This window comes from Balaenoptera borealis, assembly GCF_965194805.1.
Source record: "Balaenoptera borealis genome assembly, chromosome: 15".
Lineage (NCBI taxonomy): Eukaryota > Metazoa > Chordata > Mammalia > Artiodactyla > Balaenopteridae > Balaenoptera > Balaenoptera borealis.
In genome coordinates this window covers 67,733,279-67,748,796 of record NC_138871.1, presented here as the reverse complement: position 1 = coordinate 67,748,796, position 15,518 = coordinate 67,733,279, and the positions used below count along the sequence as shown (strand labels likewise).

At 39.6% G+C, this 15,518-nt stretch overlaps 1 protein-coding gene across 2 annotated transcripts in view; it reads left to right on the top strand.

Moving 5' to 3' along the window:
* Positions 1–15,518, top strand: part of LCLAT1 (lysocardiolipin acyltransferase 1) — a 296,655-nt gene that overhangs the window by 25,181 nt on the left and 255,956 nt on the right. The window contains exon 2 of one of the 2 annotated variants that reach the window (XM_082356799.1): positions 14,720–14,849. The gene's annotated coding sequence lies outside the window, so the exon portion shown is untranslated. Of the gene's footprint in view, positions 1–10,453; positions 14,850–15,518 lie in introns of those variants that run through there. The other variant, XM_082356800.1, reaches the window with a different exon arrangement.

The following is a 15,518-nucleotide window of genomic DNA, read 5'->3' as shown; positions in this document are numbered from 1 at the left end:
CTGTCCCAGGTCAGGAGGACATCCAGAGAGATGGTGTGACTATTCCTGGTGTGCTTAGACCATCCCCAGCTATACCTGTTGTCCCAGCATCAAGTTTACTAGTGTCCCCTTTCACTTTGTAAGTGTCCTAGTTTGGATAATAAGTTAAATGATCCAAAACCAAATTATTTTTTTAACATCTTTATTGGAGTATAATCGCTTTACAACGGTGTGCTAGCTTCTGCTCCACAACCAAGCGAATCAGTTATACATATACACATGTTCCCAAATCTCCTCCCTCTTGCATCTCCCTCCCTCCCACCCTCCCTATCCCACCCCTCCAGGCGGTCACAAAGCACTGAGCTGATCTCCCTGTGCTATGCGGCTGCTTCCCACTAGCTAGCTATTTTACGTTTGATAGTGTATATATGTCCATGCCACTCTCTCACTTTGTCCCAGCTTACCCTTCCCCCTCCCCATATCCTCAAGTCCATTCTCTAGTAGGTCTGTGTCTTTATTCCCATCTTACCACTAGGTTCTTCATGCCTTTTTTTTTTTCCCCCTTAGATTCCATATATATGTGTTAGAATACTGTATTTGTTTTTCTCTTTCTGACTTACTTCACTCTGTATGACAGACTCTAAGTCCATCCACCTCACTACAAATAACTCAATTTCGTTTCTTTTTATGGCTGAGTAATATTCCATTGTATATATGTGCCACATCTTCTTTATCCATTCATCCGATGATGGACACTTAGGATGCTTCCATGTCCTGGCTATTGTAAATAGAGCTGCAATGAACATTTTGGTACATGACTCTTTGAATTATGGTTTTCTCAGGGTATATGCCCAGTAGTGGGATTGCTGGGTCGTATGGTAGTTCTATTTTTTAGTTTTTAAAGGGACCTCCATACTGTTCTCCATAGTGGCTGTATCAATTTACATTCCCACCCACAGTGCAAGAGGGTTCCCTTTTCTCCACACCCTCTCCAGCATTTATTGTCTCTAGATTTTTTGATGATGGCCATTCTGACTGGTGTGAGATGATATCTCATTGTAGTTTTGATTTGCATTTCTCTAACGATTAATGATGTTGAGCATTCTTTCATGTGTTTGTTGGCAATCTGTATATCTTCTTTGGAGAAATGTCTGTTTAGGTCTTCTGCCCATTTTTGGACTGGGTTGTTTGTTTTTTTGTTATTGAGCTGCATGAGCTGCTTGTAAATCTTGGAGATTAATCCTTTGTCAGTTGCTTCATTTGCAAATATTTTCTCCCATATTGAGGGTTGTCTTTTGGTCTTGTTTATGGTTTCCTTTGCTGTGCAAAAGCTTTTAAGTTTCATTAGGTCCCATTTGTTTATTTTTGTTTTTATTTCCATTTCTCTAGGAGCTGGGTCAAAAAGGGTCTTGCTGTGATTTATGTCATAGAGTGTTCTGCCTATGTTTTCCTCTAAGAGTTTGATAGTGTCTGGTCTTACATTTAGGTCTTTAATCCATTTTGAGTTTATTTTTGTGTATGGTGTTAGGGAGTGTTCTAATCTCATACTTTTACATGTACCTGTCCAGTTTTCCCAGCACCACTTATTGAAGAGGCTGTCTTTTCTCCACTGTATATGCTTGCCTCCTTTATCAAAGATAAGGTGACCATAGGTGTGTGGGTTTATCTCTGGGCTTTCTATCCTGTTCCATTGATCTATATTTCCGATTTTGTGCCAGTACCATACTGTCTTGATTACTGTAGCTTTGTAGTGTAGTCTGAAGTCAGGGAGCCTGATTCCTCCAGCTCCATTTTTCGTTCTCAAGATTGCTTTGGCTATTTGGGGTCTTTTGTCGTTCTATACAAATTGTGAAATTTTTTGTTCTAGTTCTGTGAAAAATGCCAGTGGTAGTTTGATAGGGATTGCATTGAGTCTCTAGATTGCTTTGGGTACTAGAGTCATTTTCACAATGTTGATTCTTCCAATCCAAGAACATGGTGTATCTCTCCATCTATCTGTATCATCTTTACTTTCTTTCATCAGTGTCTTATAATTTTCTGCATACAGGTCTTTTGTTTCCTTAGGTAGGTTTATTCCTAGATATTTTATTCTTTTTGTTGCAATGGTAAATGGGAGTGTTTTCTTAATTTCACTTTCAGATATTTCATCATTAGTGTATAGGAATGAAAGAGATTTCTGTGCATTAATTTTGTATCCTGCTACTTTACCAAATTCATTGATTAGCTCTAGTAGTTTTCTGGTAGCATCTTTAGGATTCTCTATGTATAGTATCATGTCATCTGCAAACAGTGACAGCTTTACTTCTTCTTTTCCAATTTGGATTCCTTTTATTTCTTTTTCTTCTCTGATTGCTGTGGCTAAAATCTTTCTTACTTTTTTTAAAGAGAAAATATTATTAAATTTTCTGTTTTGGATTGATTCCTTTTTTATTGAAGTATAGTTGGTTTATAATGTTTCAGGTGTACAGCAAAGTGGTTCAGTTGTGTGTGTATGTATATATACACATATATATAATACATATACATATTCTTTTTCAGATTCTTTTCCATTATAGGTTATTAGAAGATATTGAATATAGTTTCCTGTGCTCTACAGTATATCCTTGTTGTTTATCTATTTTATATATAGTAGTGTGTATCTGTTAATCCCAAATTGCCAGTTTATCCCTCCCCCACTTTCCCCTTTGGTAACTGTAACTTTGTTTTCTATGTCTGAGAGTCTATTTCTGTTTTGTAAATAAGTTTATTTGTATCATTTTTTTTAGATTCCACATGTAAGTGATATCATGTGATATTTGTCTTTCTCTGTCTGACTGACTTTACTTAATATGATAATCTCTTAGGTCCATCCATATTGCAGCAAATGACATTATTTCTTTCTTTTTATGGCTGAGTAATATTCCAGTATATATATGTACCACATCTTTTTCCATTTAACTGTGGATGAACATTTAGGTTGCTTCCATGTCTTGGCTATTGTAAATAGCGCTGCCGTGAACATGGGGTGCATGTATCTTTTCAAATTAGAATTTTTGTATTTTCTGGATATATGTCCAGGAGTGGGATTGCTGGATCATATGGTAGTTCTATTTCGGTTTTTTAAGGACCCTCCCTACTGTTCACCATAGTGGCTGCACCAATTTACATTCCCACCAACAGGGTAGGAGTGTTCCCTTTTCTTTCTTTTTGGGTTTTCTAATCAGATGCTGCTGTGTCAAATTCCAATAGCATTCTGATGATCCACTCCTGGATCTGACTACAAGCTGTCCACCTCTTCATCCATTCCACAAGGAGCAGAGGCCACAGGAATGGTCAGAGGAAAGGAAACTGCCATTCCTGGGGTCCCCAGTTAATATGTACCAGGCTCCATGTGAGTATGGCTTTACAGCAATTGTAAGAAGTAAATAGGATTTTCATCTTTTTAGAACCAAAGATTTTTATCCACAATAAAAGAAAGAAATGATCATCGTAGAAATTTTGGAAAATATGAAAAAAAGAAAGAAAAACAACACCCATAATTCTTCCATCCAGAAACTACCTTCAATATAGTAGTGGTTGTTTTCCTCCTCACCCTTTATTCATGGCTATATAATTGGAACCACACTAAGTGAAATCCCTTTTCACTCAATATTAAAATAGAAACATATCTCCCATGTTACTTCATACTTTGCAAACATTAGGACAGAAATGCTTGCTTCTTACTTGTACATTTTATATGGTGGAGTGAGAACATCTACGACATTCCTGAGGGATGGGCACTTTGGTAAGAAATTATTCCAGCAAAGTGAAATCGATAAAAGAGGCAGAGGGAGACCTCATCTCTTTCTGGCCTCTTTTTCTGAGTTTAAAAAAATCAAGAAGGAACAATAAAATATTATTACTTAGACGTAAAAAAGAAAGTACCAAATAATCAGCTAAAGGAGTTGAAAACAGTTGCATCTGGGAAATGGGAATGAATGGGGTAACTGTTGTTTTCTCCAGCAAGGCTTGTTGCACTATTTGCCTCTTTAATCTTTGTGTGACTTTGATGAAAATGAAACAACATGAGGCATGATTTATTGACCTAATTGTGAATACAGTTTTTGTCATGAACTTTGTAAACATCGGGGTTTCTTTGTTTGTTTTTTTAATTGGGGTATAGTTGTTTTACAATGTTGTGTTAGTTTCTACTGTACAGCGAAGCGGAGTTCCCAATGCTGTACAGCAGGTTCTTATTAGTAAACACCGTTTTTAATGGCTGTGTATTATCCCATCCTGTGGATATACTACAATTTATTTATCTATTTTCCTGTTATTGAATATGTCATTTGCTTTCAAATTATATTTAGATAGTAATGTTGTGATGAACAACCCTGTGCAGAAAGCTTTTTCTGTATTTGAGATTTCTTTGTAGGAAAATAAGAGAGCTCTTAGTATAGGACAGTGAGTGCTCATTTTCCCATGCCCTAACCAGCTTTGATTAAATTTCCTCTAAAAAATCTCAGTTAAATAATAAGTGAAAAAATCATTTTTCCCTTTTCAACAGTTGATGAAATGGAAGCTTAGAAATCTCCAACTTGCCTCAGCATGTGCAAGGTTTAGAAGTGGTGGAGCTGGCTTTTAAGCTGGTCTGTCTGACTGCCAAGTCCTCATCCACACCACATCTGGCCTGGGAGAAAGAACTAGTTGTCAGGAGAGCTGGATTCTAGTCCAACCTTTTCCACTGACTAGCTAGTGCTCTTTTAGTCTCAATTTCCTTGTCTGTAAAACATGGGTGGCCCACCTACCCATCCAACTTCTCAGAGCTATAAGGACCAAAAAAGATAACGAATAGGAAGGCTCTGGAGATTCTAGAATGTTCCATTGATTACAGACTTCAAAAAGGCATGAGCTCTGCAATCTTTTTGCTCCCAAATATAAATCTAGATCTCATGTTTATTTAGCATTCACATATGGCAGTTACTGTAGGTTAAGTGCTTTATATGGGTTATTTCATTTAATCCTCCTAACAGCCCAACAGGTTAGATATTATTGTTTCTACTGTAGAAATGAAAAATTGAGACTGTATCCCATAGCCAGTAAATGATGGAGATGACTTTGAATCCAGGAGACCTGACTCCAGAGTTTGAGCTCTTATTGTTTTAAAACGTAGTTTTTATTGTTATTCAGGTATGATGAGGCCAACAGACCCGGAGGCGATCGCTGCTGAAAAGATAGTTTGTTACAGTTCTCAAGAGGAGGGGGCACGCCACACCATGCAGGGCCACACAGGAAGCCCCAGGATTGGTCAGGAGGCAAAGGAGTGAGGGGAAAGCATGGGAAAGAGCCCTTATTGCAATTTTCCTGGGCAGGAATGGGTGAGACAGGGTAAGCAGGCCACACGGGTCTAGGATTGACTAGTTTGATTAATTTCAGGGGGCTCATAGGTGTAGGGACTGCCTCTAGTTGCCTGGTACCTGGCCCTGGGGGATTATGGCAGGGGATAGTGGCTCAACCTGTGAGAGCTCCATAAAGGAGGTAGTAGGCAGCTCTGGGCTCTGGATTGGTATGTTTGTATACGATAGGCACACTCACAGGGGAGTTATTTGCTGTCTCTAGGAATTAGCTAGTCCTGGGAGAGTCACTCTCTACAGGGTCAGCTGGGCCCCATATGCCAGAGCATCAAGAATAGAGAAAATAAGAAAATATAGTTAATATACTTATGCATTAAACTGGGCTGCCTTGTGCACTGCTCTTGCCATAGCTGGGGCGATTATCATCATCATCAGGAACCATCATCACAATAACAATGATGTCCCATCCTTTTCCTAAGGTAAGGTCCATGAGGATAGGGACCATGTGGCCCCCAGCACATGGTAGCTCTCAGGAGGGATTTGTTAAATGAGTGAGTGAATGAATGAATTGGCCCATGCCTGCCAGGCCTGGAGCTTCATGCACTGCGGGGGACACATAGGTGTAGATACTCAATAAATATCTTATTTTCTTCATCAGGCAAGAAAGAGGGCAATGAGGAGAATACCAGGGAAAAGAGATGCTCAACAGTCTTATTAGCCAGGATCTAGAACTATGTGCTTGTGGAGAGTTCTTCCTAGAGGAATCTAGATAGTTTGCAGATTTTGTACAGTGAAGATCTGATGAATGCTGTAGGGACTCCTGACTACGTCTTCAGGAAGCATCTGCTGACTCCTCACCTGACTAGTAATCTGATTTTAATCCTCTCTCTCCAGGGGCCAAATGTTTGTCTTATTCAGGCAGTCACCTAGAGAACACACTCAGGGGATGCTGGCTTTTTTTTCTTCCTTACATTTCTGCCCTCATCACCAAGGTCATCCCAAGCATCTTTAGTCATTTACATTTATTCATACACTTAAGAGCGTCTACTGTGAACAATGGTTTGGAGTGGTCTTATTTATAATTTACAATTGTCTTCAAGGAGGACCTGTACAACAGAGTCCTGCTTAATACATTTCATCCATTTGTCAGAATTGGGGATTCTGAGAATTGGCAGGTGGAAAGCTAAATACAGCTTTGGGGTAGCACTCTGAGTCCTAAGAGAATTTTATGCTGCTGTATTGTGCAAGCAACACTGACAGACTGGAGGAGTGTTCTCATGCTATAACTGGAATTAGAAAGAGGACTCCCTGCCCTCAAGGAGTTGACAAAGGATACAAAGCAATAGAAACAAAAAGACAGACCCACAGCACTTAATATAGTTAACATGAAGGGACAAATACATTTTAAGGGGATCATTGACAAAGTAAATATGCAAACAGCAAAACAGTATAGCATACATGAGATTCTGAGCCCAAGCAGCTTGGCCTCCCATCCCATCTCTTCATACCAGTGGGATGTCTGACCCTTCTCCCCATCTCCTCTCCCTGTCTAGCCCATTGGACAGGCACTAACTATAGAAGCTATTTCTTCAGAGAAAACAAGAACCAATGACTGTGCAAAATTAGAAAGGCTGGGAAGTAGGAAAGAAAGATAAGGCTTCAACTCAGGGGAGGAACAGAAAGCCTCACCCCTTATCCAGAGGCTGTCTTGTCCACTTCCTTTCCCAGCCCCATTCTGAAAACATCTCTCCACATTTATTCAGGGATGCCTGTTTCCATGGCTACTGGGAGACAGATGCTTTTTTGAATCTGGTATGTAAAGAGCTCTTCCAATTTGGAATCTGACATGGAACAGGTGGCTATTTTTAGCCGCACGCTGCTAATACATGCTTTAAGAAAGTCAGCTCTTTGCCTTGTACTTAAACATCACCTTTCTCCACACTCCCCCATTTCACTGCCCAAGTGACGTGAAGCACTTACAGGAATTTTTATTTACCACTACTACAATGTGAAAGACACAAAAAGATCCCAAGATTCAGGCCATAAATGCTATAGTTCAGACTCAGAACACCCATCAGAAAGCCAACACCAGCCCTGGGCAGCATGTGTCAGCTCTCTCTTTGAGACGGAGGGCCTGCCCTCTCCAGGTCCACTCTTGGAGTGTTGAGTCCCCACTTGATGCTCAGGATGGCTGCCACCACCTTGCTCAGGGACATTTGTACTTGTCTCATCCTCCGTTTGGGTAAATTCTCCATTTCATGTGCCTGAATCTGTGCTATTATTTGTAAAATGATACTTCAGATACCGTGTTTATCCCATGCATGTGTGAAGGCAGCCTGGTCTAACGATAAGAGTCATAGACTTCCCCACCCACCTCCAAGTTAGTTTGACATTGAAGCCCTTACATGATGTGGCCTCATTTATCTCCCTAAACTTACTTACTTCTCAAATCTCTCAACTCCATGCTTGAAAACCCCAGAGCATTCTTCAAACATGCAATGTACTGCCACTGGAAATTCTCACATGGTTTTCAATGCCTGTATCAAACTCGACATGCCCAAGAATTCCTCCCTGTGCCATCTCTCCTTACCTCCTAGTTAAAAGCATAAAAGCATTTCTGCCCTCCTATAGGTTCTCATATTTCATAAGTAAATGTATAAGAGCTTGAAGCATTGCACACACCTCCTGGTGCTATGTTATTTGGGCATTTCTTAACTTCTTCATTACCACTGGAAGGTTCATGAAGCCAGAGAGGGCAGTTTTTCCTCCATGTTTGTATCTCTAGTGGCTAATTGAATGCTTTGCCCATAGTGGAGACTCAGGAAGTATTTGTGGAATGGAATTGTTATACAAGAGTCTTCAGACCGTGTTTCTAGTATTACTTCTGCCGCTGACCTTGAGCATAAAGTTTTCCAGATCTCAGGTTCCATGTAAGAAAGGAATGATAATACATATTTCATTTCTCTCACAACTTTATCATTAGAACCAAACTAGCTTTGTCTTATAAATGGTACCTTCTCAGATGAAAACATATATCCCCCAGAAATAATAAAAAAGAGAAGAGTGAGGAAATACTATAGTAATACTGGAACAATTTATACACTAGAGCTATAGAAAACACCAGAGCAATTCAAGCAGGCTACCCAAGAAGAGGAATAAGGAAAAGTGGGGGTGAGGTGGAGGACAAAGAGGAGGATGAGAAGGAAGGAAGAGCAGGAGGGGATACATATGAGAACATAGTGTGAGCACAAGCCATACACGGTTCGCTGGGGTCAGAGCGTGGCAGAGCGGAAATAGCTACTGATAGGAATGACTGTGTGGGGTCTTGAGAGGCAGAGCTCAGATCCACTTTCTTGTGTGCTGGCCAGGACTTTGTTGGAGATGGAGATTTCCCAGCCGATAAGAAGGTAAACCAGAAGGAAAACAGCCCCAGGCCAAAGCAGAAGAATCAGCCAGAGATGGAGCCCAGAAATCTAAATGTTAGTGGTAACCACAGAGAATTTTAATTCAGATATACTCTGGCCATTCTTTGAGAAACACTGAGCCAGATAAGACAAATTAAAACTAAGAAGCCTATTGGTTAACTACTGATGGAACCAAGAACCCAGAAGTAGGAAGTGGCAATAGAAGTAAAGCATTGCATAAAGCCTGAGAAGCAAGGAAGAGACAAACAAGGCAAATTTAAGAGGAAAATTAAAAAGACTTGAAGGAGAAAGGCATCAGCACAAGTTTTGTTAAAGCAGGACTGAAAGCAGATACGGAGCAAATGGCATAAATATGAGGAAGGCTAAAGAGAAAATTTTCATGCTGGTTGATTTTAATTTTTTTAGGATGAAGATGAATAGAGAAATTCATTATTTATCAAGGACCTGGCTTTACTCCTGGATTCAAGGACGACAATCATGCAGGGAAAGGTTTTCATGGAGCTCTGGACCAGTAGACACTACTGACCCTGAGACCTGCAGAAATGATAACCAAGGAGAGAAATAGAGGCAATGTGAGACAGACTAGTCAATGAGATTCAAATGAATAAATGGTGCAATAATGGACAAGTAATGAACAAGTCAGATGGGCGAGAGCCCAAGGGGTCAGCATGGGCTCAGGGCAGTAATCTCAGTACCATGGATAGCTCTGTGCTGGCCCTGTGTCTGGGACAAGAGTGGCCTTTTAACCCATTGCTACCGTGATTAGCCTCACTACCTGGGTTCCATTTTGGATGTGTTAAAAAGATCTGTTCACCCAATTAAGGTATAAGACTTTAGACCTAGGGAATATTTGCCATCTAGCTGGTGGCCTTTGATAACTATTCAGAGATATTATAGAATGTAGAAAGAAAGTAACTTGGAATCAAGAGCCTGGAATCGGGAGACCTAGGTTTTGCTTCCAGCATTGCCAACTTGCTAGGTGTGTGGCTTTAGTGAAGTCAAACTTGATGAAGCTCAGTTTTCTCTTAGGCAAAATGGGGTTCATAAGGTTTTCCCTACTTCCTATAAAGACCTACAAGGAAAATCAAATAAGATTATGCGTGCAAAAGCACTTTTAAACTGTAAAACCCTAGTTAAATATGTATACTTGTTGTAATTAGCTTCCTACAAAATGAATACAAAGATTCCATAGGAACCCTATAGCGTCAGGAGACAGGGGTGTTAAGCTAAAGGTGTATTAGAGCCCAACATCTCCAAAAGTAGAGGTAAGACTGTGAGAGGAATGTGGATTTTCAAAAGCTATGGGAGCTCGTTGGAAAGATGAACGAATGTGAAAGAGAAAGTAAAAGAGTGAAAGGGAAAGTAAAAGGACAGACTTGCAAATATTCATGACTTTCCCAAAAACAGCAAAAGGAAAAGGTTGGTTATTTTCTATCAGTTTACAGGTAATACCTGAAACAAGCTAAAATATCAAATAGGTGAAATAAATTTATTAAAAATTCAAACCCATTTCAATAATATCAAATCTCCTTCTGCAATATGTAAAAACAAAAACACCTCTATAGCAAAATGGAACCTTTTTAATTATTTTTTAAAGCCTTCATTTTAATCTTATTACAAAAGTAATATATGATCATTATAGAAAAAAAATCAGAAGAAATAAACCCAAAAGATATTGGGTAGGCCAAAAAGCTCATTCGGACTTTTTTTTTTTTTAATATAAATGTATTTATTTATTTATGGCTGCATTCGGTCTTTGTTTCTGCATGCGGGCTTTCTCAAGTTGCGGCGAGCAGCGGCTACTCTTGGTTGTGGTGCTCAGGCTTCTTATTGCGGTGGCTTCTCTTCTTGCGGAGTATGGACTCTAGGCGCGCAGGCTTCAGTAGTTGTGGCACACGGGCTCAGTAGTTGTGGCTCACGGGCTCTAGAGCGCAGGCTCAGTAGTTGTGGCGCACGGGCTCAGTTGCTCAGTGGCATGTAGGATCTTCCCGGACCAGGGCTTGAACCCCGTGTCCCCTGCATTGGCAGGTGGATTCTTAACCACTGCGCCATCAGGTAAGCCCGATTCGGACTTTTCTGTAACATCTTATGGCAAAACCTGAACGAACTTTTTGGCCAACCCAATAATATTAAAAATTTTCTCAATCCTACCAACCCAAAGATAATCTTGCATACATTCTTCTAACTCTTCTGTGCATATTGAAGCAACTAAGTTCACTCACCTTTTTTAAAAAACAAATATGGGCTCATCTTCATGCCATTTTTCAATGTCTTATTAAATAACCATGTCAGGAATATATTGTTGTATAGGAACAATAAATAAATTTGAGCAGCAATTTTAATGGCTACATATAATATTTATTGTAAAAGTATATCATATTTATTTAACTATTCCTTTATTTTTGGATAGTTAGACTATTTCCAACATTTCTTTATTGCATACTGTGATATAAGGAGTTGATGTCAAGGTTAAACCTGTGGATTCCAGTGACAAGATTTCTAAGTTCAGCTCCCAGCTTCCTTGCGTGTTGACTGTATATCTTTGGGAAAGTTAATCTCTTTAAGGCTCAGTTTCTTCATCTGTGGAATGAATTTAATAATATACATACACTAAAACTTGTTGTTAGAATTAAGTGAAATGATATATTTTAAACATTTTATACAATACCTGGTACATAATAGGTACATACTAATAATGATAACAATTTTGTTAAAGTCCTTATAGCTGATCTCTGTATTCATCCTTAATTATTTCTATAAACTTTCAGAATTAGAATTTTTTTTATCGACGGAAGGACATATCTATTTCAGGACAATGCCATATTTTAAATAGAGAAGAATTCAGTCGTCATGAGGAAGAGGGACAGCCAGATGTTAAAAAGTAATATATGGATGTAAAGATTTTGGACTCTTTGCTATTAAACTAAGAGTAAGCATATCCTAGAAGCAGTGATCCTACATCTTGGAAAATATCTTACAGAAATAATTGCATGAATATATATGTACAAGTATATTCATTGCAGTATTATTTATGATAGCAAAAAACTGAAAATCTATCTCATTTTTAGGAGATTGATTAGATATATTATGGTACGTCCATACAATTGAATATTATGCAGCCATTAAAAAGAATAAGGTAGGGCTTCCCTGGTGGCGCAGTGATTGAGAGCCCGCCTGCCAATGCAGGGGACGTGGGTTCGAGCCCTGGTCCGGGAAGATCCCACATGCCGTGGAGCAGCTGGGCCCGTGCGCCACAGCTGCTGAGCCTGCGCTCTAGAGCCTGTGAGCCACAACTACTGAGCCCATATGCCACAACTACTGAAGCCCGCGTGCCTAGAGCCCATGCTCCACAACAAGAGAAGCCACTGCAATGAGAAGCCCGCGCACCACAATGAAGAGTAGCCCCCGCTTGCTGCAACTCGAGAAAGCCCGCGAGCAGCAATGAAGACCCAGTGCAGCCAAAAATAAATGAATAAAATAAACAAATTTATTAAAAAAAAAAAAAAGAATAAGGTAAAGGTTCATATATTAACTTCGCAATGAGTTCCTGATATAATCTTATGGGGGAAAGTGGAGTAACAGAGAGGAAGCATAGCATGATCGTAATTTATGTGATAATTTTTAAGGATGCAGAATTTAAGGCTCGTTAGTTATGTGTACTAGCAATGGAACAAAGCTAGCTAATGCATATTAAAAGTATTTGAACACTATAAGTGCTACAGTAGCTTCATTATCCCAATAATCTGACATAAACTTACTGAAAGAAAAGTGAGATAGAAATGGCTAATAAAAAGGACAGGATAATCATGAAATAAAGGTTATTACAAAACAAAAGCCATCTCTTTTCCGATCACAGAAGTCCAGGTCTTAAAGCAGTAAAGGTGCTTGAGAAGTTATCTTACCCATCACTTTGCCTTACGGTAAAGTATTTTTATCCTTTTATGAAAATGGAAAAGCAGAGGTGCACAGAGCCAAGAGAATGACCCAAAGTCACATGGCTTAAGGAAGTGGGGTGATGACCAAGATTCTCTCTCCTGATTAAAATGGAATTCTCAAAATCTTGGAAACTTGGCAAGATCAAATAGAGCATATGCAAATTCCTATTGGAACAGGAAGAAAGTAGAACTATAAAAGGGATCATTAAGGGGAGAGGAGACTTGCTCCCTCTTCAAGATGCCATGAGGAAATAGGACATGTTAAAAATATATTTAAAAAATGCTCAAAGGGAGGCACCAAGCCAAGGACTTTAAATAACAGAATAACTCTCCTCTTGCTCAGGAGTGATCAATGTAGAGTATGTTTCCCCTGTAAAGGTGAAGAAAGAGGAACAGAAATAGCAAAAATCAAAGAACAAATGAGGGAAGTTTCCATAAACAGGGTCATGGAGATGAGTGAATATAGAGAACGTTAATCAAGAAAAAGAACAAAGAGAAAGATGGCAAGTGACACATAGGAGGGAAAGGTCCAGAATGTAGTCTGCCTTCCAAGAGCTGCAAGTCATCACAAGAGACATCACTGTTCAAGAAAGCAGAAACCATCAGGCTGATGAGAGGGGCCATGCTCCAGAGTCCTGTAACCTTACTACTGAGGACCACACAATTTCCCACAAATGTAGAGAAGTATGGAAGAATGGTAAAATGACCAACGGGTGCAGCCAAATGGTGTTAATTTAATTTAATGTACAGCTATTGGGAAGGAAATCAATTGTTCAAGGAAAAAACACTGGTGAAAACTTGAGATGAACACAGAATCTCTGTGGCCTTCCTATCCTTAGAGTTTCCACATCTCTGCTCCAGTTCAGCTGGCTTCTCCCCACTTCTTTGCCTAGGAGGGCCATTAGCAGCACCTTGCCTATCTTCAGAGCATGAATTTTTCTCTTTGTGCAAAGAGAAACAATTGACACCTTTCAAGTGAAACGTATAAAGAAGACCAAGAATATTTGAGAAAAGGAAACCCAATCCTCATTCCCCCAATGCTCACAAATGCAGTAATTTATCAACATAGGTAACTAAAGTTTAGTTTAATGAGCATGCAATATCCTAGTATCTACAGCTCAACTTAACTCCATCTTGTCAAATCTTCCTGAAATACAATCAGGAGTTGGTCAGTCCGAGTGTTATTCTGTGAATCCATTGTTCTACACTATGTCTTGGGCCTAGTCTCAAAAGGGTCACATTGGCCATCTTCCAAGGAGCCTCTTGTCTGTAAATTAATTCTTGCATGAGAGACAAATTTCTCATCCTCTACTAAAGCTCACAGCCCCTGAGTGAAGAGAATGCTCTCTGTTTCAGGCCCAGAATCACCTAAGTTCTTCACTGTGCAAATAGACAACTCTTCCCACATCCCCTGATGCTTCAAGGAACCCCATTCTCAGGGCATAGTTATTAAATTAAAACAAAAAAAGTTTAATACCCCTGCTCTTATATGAGCTAGGATTACAATCAATAGCAAAAAAAAAAAAAAAAGAAAGAAAGCCAACTATGGCATAAACAAATAGGAGATTCACATTTCAAGTAGTGGAGATGTAGGTGGGTCAGGGAAGCAGTTGCTCAATCATTCCAGTGGGGACTTGGGCACTTTCTTTCCTTTCCTCCATCTTTGGCCTCCCGGCTTACATCTTCTGGCTTGTTGCCTCATGGTTGCAACCATGACATTGTAGTCTTGCATCCATGTTGAAGGCAGTAAGAAGAAGAAATGATGAAGTCGGGGAGGGATAAATTGGGAAATTGGGATTGACATATACGCACTACTATATATAAAATAGATAACTAATAAGGACCTACTGTATAACACAGGGAACTCTACTCAATACTCTGTAATGGCCTATGTGGGAAAAGAGTCTAAAAAAAAGTAGATATATGTATAAATGATTCACTTTGCTGTACACCTGAAACTAACACAACATTGTAAATCAACTGTATCCCAATAAAAATTTTTTTAAAAAGAAAAAAAAAAAGGAAACAATGAAGGGCTTTCTCCTTACAAGCCTTTCTTTTCACTCAGGAAGCTAAGACTTCTCCAGTGGACTTTCACCTACATTTCATGGACCAGACTGCGTTACATGTTGCTGCCGCTGTAAGGAAGCTGGGAATGGAGAACTGTGTCTTTACCTCTACACTGGGAAAGGAACAAGGTAAGGTAATTTAAAATGAATACTGATGAGCTATTGAATGATATCTGTCATAATTACTCCTTTGGCTCTTCAGCACCCAAGGTCTCCTATTCTTTTACATATTCTCACCCTCCATTGCCAAGGAAGAAAACCCAAAGTCTCATCCAGTTCAAAGTCCAGGATCTCTGGTTACTGTGCAGAGCTCCCCACTGGGTCTGTGTGTGCCTCTCAGGACCACAATCTGTAGGTTGAAAAGACCGCTTATCTGCCCCCATATACATGATATCCAAAGGTATGGAGGAAACCAATAACCACAATAAAAACTCCAACCTAATTCACACAAAGGGAAAGTAGGGAATGCACACTGGACCATAGAATATATCAAATCCTACTGATCAGAAAAAGAGGGAACATCTTGCCCTGGCAGTAAAGTAATACCAATCTGACAGGCCCTAGATCTGCTTTCTGGGAGGAAATTCCTTCCATTATTCTCAATTGTTATATCCTCACAAAAATTCTTTGTGGTAAAAACTATACCCATTATAAAGATAAGAAAATTGAGACACAGAGAGTAACTTTGACCACAATCATATAGAAGCAGGATCCAAACACAGACAATTAGACTGCAGAGTCCCTTCCCCCTCCCCTCCCCCTCCCCCAAAACTACAACCTCTGGCAACCACTGATCTT